Here is a 6,000-nt window from a genome sequence, read left to right on the forward strand (position 1 = left end):
ATAAAAATTCTGATAACAGGAAACCAGGCGGAGCTTTCATATATGATGCCACTGCACCTAAGTTAAAACTTAAAAACAAAAGAAAAATTTATAAACGTGTTATTTACTTTCCTACAGTAGACATTATCGATTTATATTTTGAAAAAAACTCTGGCTAAAATTTTTGTTTTGTTTTTAAATTGTAATATAAGTTTCCTCCCACGATGCTATGAATTTTCACAAACATAATTTTTTATGCTGCAGAATATTCCATCACTTGTGTGTTCCAATGTTTTCCTAATACTTCTCCGGTATTGGGGCATGGAGGGCTCCTATTTCCATTCATTTCATTTCCTATCTCCATTCCCTGGAGTTGTTCTCCTTGGTTCCCACCTTTGCTCAGGCTGTTTCCTTGGCTTGGAGAGGGTCCTGTCATCCCTTCATGTTGCTGTCTTAAGGTCCCCCTTCCAGGTTCGGTTCTGTCCCTTCCCTCTTCAAACTCCTATTGCTAGGGAAAAGCCCTGCAAAATGAGAGATGGACTTCGGGAGCCTTATTTCCCTAGGAAGTGCTGACGTGGCACCATCTGAATCTTACAACAGCACTGCAGTATCAAAGGGCTCACAGACAGATTATTTCCCGGTGCCGTGCTCAGGAGAATGGCTTATTTTAGAAAATAATAATTGATAGGGACACCTGGGGGCTCAGGCGGTTAAGTGACTGACTCTTGACTTCGGCTCAGGTCTTGATCTTGGGGTCGTGAGATGGAGCCCCTCGTTGGGCTCCGTGCTGTGCATGGAGTCTGCTTAAGGTTATCTCTCTCCCTCCCTCTGCCCACCCCGCACCGCCACCCCCCCCCCGGCTCACGCCCTGTCTCAAAAAATAAAAATAGACATAAATAATTGATAGCTACCAAATAGTATGTACTTTCCATAAATCAGGCATTATTCTAGGTAAGCACTTTACATACATTGTCATTTATCTTCATGACAACCCTTTCGGGTGGGTATTATTAATAATACTCTCATTTTACAAATAAGAACATTGAGGTACAAAGAGGTTACCAAACCGCCCAAGGCCACACAGCTGGTAAGTGGTAGACTTGGCATTTGAATTCAGTCTGGCTTCAGAATCTGGCTGGGTGCTCAGCCAGTGGTCAATTCACCAGTGGTCAATTATCTCCCTAGTCTCAATACTCAGTCTCAATCGGGCCCACACCATCCTCAAAGTATATGCAGAGGGAAAGGGGCTGCTGAGTAATGTTGTCACTAGCAACAGTGAGCCTGTTGCTTTGTTGGAGAGACTAGGCAGGGGTGGGGGTGGGGTGGGAGGCGGGCAGCATCCTTTCACAATGAAGAGATCAACAGGCAGATAAATTTGCTCTGTGCTTGGTCATTCCCTGAACAAGATGAGTCCGGAGGCATTTCGAGAGCCAAGGCAGGCTGTGATGGCAACACCTGTGTCTTCCAGACTTATCTCGGTGTCTCCAGTGCCTAGCAGAAAGCAAGCCATCATACAAGGAGAAGGTATTGTGACATGGCGACATCATAATGGCTACAGTTTAGTTAACTGTCCCTTTCATGCCCTATCTCAGGAAGGAGAGGGGCCTCTTGCAATGGAGCAAATGAGAGTGTGGGTGGGGAGAAGAGATAAAGAGCACATTCCAGAGGTGAGTACAATTGCAAAGCTGAGTCAGAAAGGGAATGAATAGTTATTGGCTCCTGTTCGGCAGAATGACAGAACCTCAGGGTTCAGGAAGATGTTAAAAGTTCTCTCTGCCATCTACCCTTCCACTGCCTGATCCCCCTAGGAAAGCTCTGCCAAGCACATGCCCCACTCCTGCTTGGGTACCTGCACGGACAGGGACCTGCCACCAAAGTCCATTCCAGCTCTGTATGGCTGTTAGAAAGTTGGACTTTTTGTTGACCGGAAACGCATCTTCCTGTAGCTTCCACTGATTGGCTCTAATTCTATGGGGTGGGGGGGCTGGAGACCCAGTCACCTGCCTCTTCCACACCACAGCCCTAGAGAGATTTGAAGCCAATGATCATGTCCTCTCTGACATGAGAAATTTTTCCTTTCCAGGCTAAATACTCACAGGCATGTTTAACTGTTCTCTTCACATGGTTTCCAGGCCCTTTGTCATGTTTGTGTGCACTGATTGCTCCCCACTTTGCTCAGAGCTCTCCAGGTATGGAGCTAGGCCACCCCATACAGTGCCAGCTCACAGCAGAGCAGAACCAGCCTTTCCCTCCTAGGAGAGCTTAAATGTCTACAGTAAGTTCCTAGCATCAGAAATGAGTACTCTGGGTCCAAGGGGATTCCAGGACTTTCGGTTGAGTTTGTTTTAGTCAGAAAGAGGCAGGAAAAAAAAAAAAAGAATTAGGTTTCTATGACTGGGAAGAGAGGATAGCTAATATTTTTTGAATACTTAGTACACGACAGACACTGCTAAACACTTTACATGAATGATCTGATTTCATCAACTCAAAAACCCTGTACGTGGTACTGTTATGATGCCTCTTTCACAACTGAAGAAACAGAGGCTTAGAGAAACTCAGGGTTTTCCTGGGTTAGATGGTGTATGCTAAGACTCAGGCCAGATATTAACAGGGAGAAACAGGTGGAGATTTGGGGCTTCAACAAAGGGCAGCATCTGGCCAGCGATTATGCTTCAGAAAAGCCAGGGTAATAATGAAAATGGGAGTTAGGGGTGAGAATAGGACTTCTAAGGCCCCAAAGATGAAGAGGGGAAAAAAGCCATCCAACAGTGGCACAGAAGGATATGACGTACAAGGGAGTAATTAGTAACAGCTATCATTTGTGAAACGTGTACTAAGCTCAGCACTTTGCATATGTAATCCTCTTAATCCTCACAACAACCGTAACTGGGAATGACTACTATTATGATCACTGTTACAGATGAGGGAATTGAGGCTTATCTAGGCGAAAAGACTCACTGAGGGCCACACAGCTGGTAGGTGGCAGTGTCAGGATTTAAATTCAGACTGCTGACTCCAGGCCCATGGCCCTATACTGACTCCCAAAGGGGAATACTGTTGGCAACACTTAAGGGAAGGAACTTTCTCTCCTAAGAGATGGAGGAATCCCAGAATTTATGAGGGTACTCAGGGTGCAGGGGTAACACCTGGCAAGAGAGGACAGAGAACGTGGTTCTGGAAGAGACAATTTTGCCAGACTCTTCACATCAGCAGTGCCAATCCTGAGGTTATTCTAACTTGATGTTTCCTGGGAAAGGCATTCCCGGAGGCCCAGGAACCTCGATAAAATAAATACTTATGACTAGATATGCTATCTCAGAATTAGAAACCTAAGGATTAGAACATCGTTTGTTTTTAACGCCTCTCTAGTTGTTTCTCCTTTTTTTTTTCCTTAACAATTTGTTTTCTCTTAGTTCAATGGTTCTCAAGCTTTAGTGTGCATCAGTCACCTGAAAGACTTGTTAAAACACAGATTCTCTGGACCCTCATGCCAGAGTTTCCAATTTAGTTCGTCTGGGGATGAAGGTTAAGAATTTGCCCTCTAACAAGATCCCAGGTGGTGCTGATGCAGCTGGTCTGGGAATTACATTTGAGAACAGCGGCTTTACTTTGTTAGTAAAGCTACTTTTGAAAATTTCCAAATTGACTTGGCTGTGAAAAGGTAAGTACAGAAAAGGCAAAGAACTCGCCCATAGGCCAGAAGCAGCAGGAGTGGGTTGGGGTGCAGACTGAGTGCCCAGCCGGGAGAGTACTGCTGCCAGAGAGCCTAGATGGGCTGGGGGAGACAGAAGTCACAGCCAGAAGAGACAGGGAGGAGGGCAAGCAGAAGGTCTGGGGGGTGCTGGGCAGGGAAGTCAGTCTGCCTAAAGAAAGAGAGATCTGGCAAGGGCAGATGTCAAATGGGGCAGAGCTCTTGTCCAAAGCTGCAGGCTCCTGGCTGGGCTGCAGGGAAAGAACTAGAGGAGTGAGGAGGCAAGGAGCCAGGAGTGAGCTCCTGGGATGTGACCTGTGACAGTATTCTGGAGATCACATTTCAGCGGTGACTTGCTGTCTCCAAAGCCTCTTTCTGTCTCCTCCTGTGGTTATACCTGTCCGTCATAAAGGGTCCAGGGGTTGCTCTCTGAAGTAAAGTCCTTGCAGCAAGAGAACAAGGGACAGCGCTAAATGCTGTTTCTTCCCCTTAGTGATGTGTCCCACAGCAGAAGGCTGGGTACTCGCAGTCATGCAGTTTGACCTCTAATGTTCTGCAATCCCTAGGCTACTCAGCTGCAGTGAGTCCGCAATGCGGAGAAGGGCCTTCATGCTTGCAGCCCTGCACTAGAGGCTGGGTGCTTGGCCGCGCCCACTGCTTGGATAGGAGGCTCCTTTCCCGTGATACCAAGAGACGGAGCATCTCTCTTTGCATGCCATTACTCCTTTCAGCTGTGGGAGCAAAACTGTGCCCATAGGCCCTCCCTGGAGCCTGGCCTTCAAGCACTGTCCACCTAGCTTGAGCCAAGTCCCTGTTTCCCTTTTGTGCCCTTCATCCTATTTCTTGTACATGTCTGTCCAGTAAAAAAAAAAAAGGATTTACTGAGTGCATACTAGATGGCAGGCCCTGTGCTGGGGATACAGATATGAGAAAAAGAAATTTCCACCCTCATGAAAGTCACAGTATAGAGACGACTATAGCCTTGTAGCATAAATGCTGTTTCTTAAATAGAGCTCATGCCCTCTGGGGCGTTTGTATTTGCTGTTCCCTCTATCTAGAATGCTCTTCCGCAGATCTTTGTATGGCTCATTCTCTCAATTCACTCAGGTCACTGTGGAGGACTTCTCTGACCTTCTCATGGAAAATGGAGCCCTCACAGTTCTCTGAGTCATGTAATTTACCCCATGTAATTTTTCTTTATAGTGCCTCTAACTGCCATATATATACATATATATATATACACACACACATATATATAAATAAATATATATACTTTATAGTGCCCTTAACCACTGTGTGTATGTACATATATATTTACATTTACTATATATATATATATATATATATATATATATATACACTTTTTTTTTTTTCTGCCTTCCGTACTAGACCGTAAACTCTGTAGGTAAGAGCAGGGCCCTGTCACTGCTGAACTCACAGTTCAGAGAACTAGTACCTCATAGGTACTGAATATATATTTTCCTTCTGTTCATTCATCATGAGTGATTGCCTAGTTGGAACTCTTCTGAGCCTCTCCAGAGTCATCGAAATGGAGGATGAGGCCTTTCTGCTTGGGGAAGAACCTTTTCACGCCTGCCCCCCTAGCTTTCTACAGTCTGCCTTCAGGCCAGACTGAGCAGGTTCTAGCCCCCCACCAACTATAATTTACTGGCCATTAATTATGTACAGCGCACTTCAAATCCGTTATTTTATCCTCACAACGCTCTGCAAAGTCAGCATTATTGCTCTTATTTTAAGGAAGATGAAACCGGCTCAGGGAGAGTGACTCGTTCAGAATCACAGCATGATACCCAGGAGGGCTCTCCGGGAAAGGTCTACTAGGCTCCACGGTCTACCCATGTTTCTGCCACGTCCCTACAGGCCTTTCCCGTGCTTCACTACATCCTCCACCCCAGCCCTTTCCTTTCCACCGGACAGTGGGCTTGGTCTAGCCTGGCTGCTCCTGGGCAGCGAGTGTCGGGTGCAGGATGGAGAGGGGGTTGATCTATCTCAAGGGTCAGAGCTCTCTTTCCCCTGCCCTGCCCACGGGCCCAGCTGCTGGATGCCCAGTGGCCCATTCCAAGGCCTGCAGCGATAGCGCTTGCTGGAGGAAAAAGGATGCGGGAAAAGGGAAGGTTCTCTCAGGGGACCCACGGCACTAAGGGGCGAGTGCTCCGTGGTTTCTGCCCCTCCCATCCAGCACAGGACACCCTCCACCCCATCCTGTCCCGCGGAAGCGCGCATGCGCAGGGCGCTCCGGGCTCCCTCCCTCCTGCGGGCCGCCCTTTCACCTTGGCAACCGCGGCGCGACGAGGGCGCGCGCGCGGGCT

Source organism: Ursus arctos, unplaced genomic scaffold (genome assembly GCF_023065955.2).
Source record: "Ursus arctos isolate Adak ecotype North America unplaced genomic scaffold, UrsArc2.0 scaffold_18, whole genome shotgun sequence".
NCBI classification, from domain to species: domain Eukaryota; kingdom Metazoa; phylum Chordata; class Mammalia; order Carnivora; family Ursidae; genus Ursus; species Ursus arctos.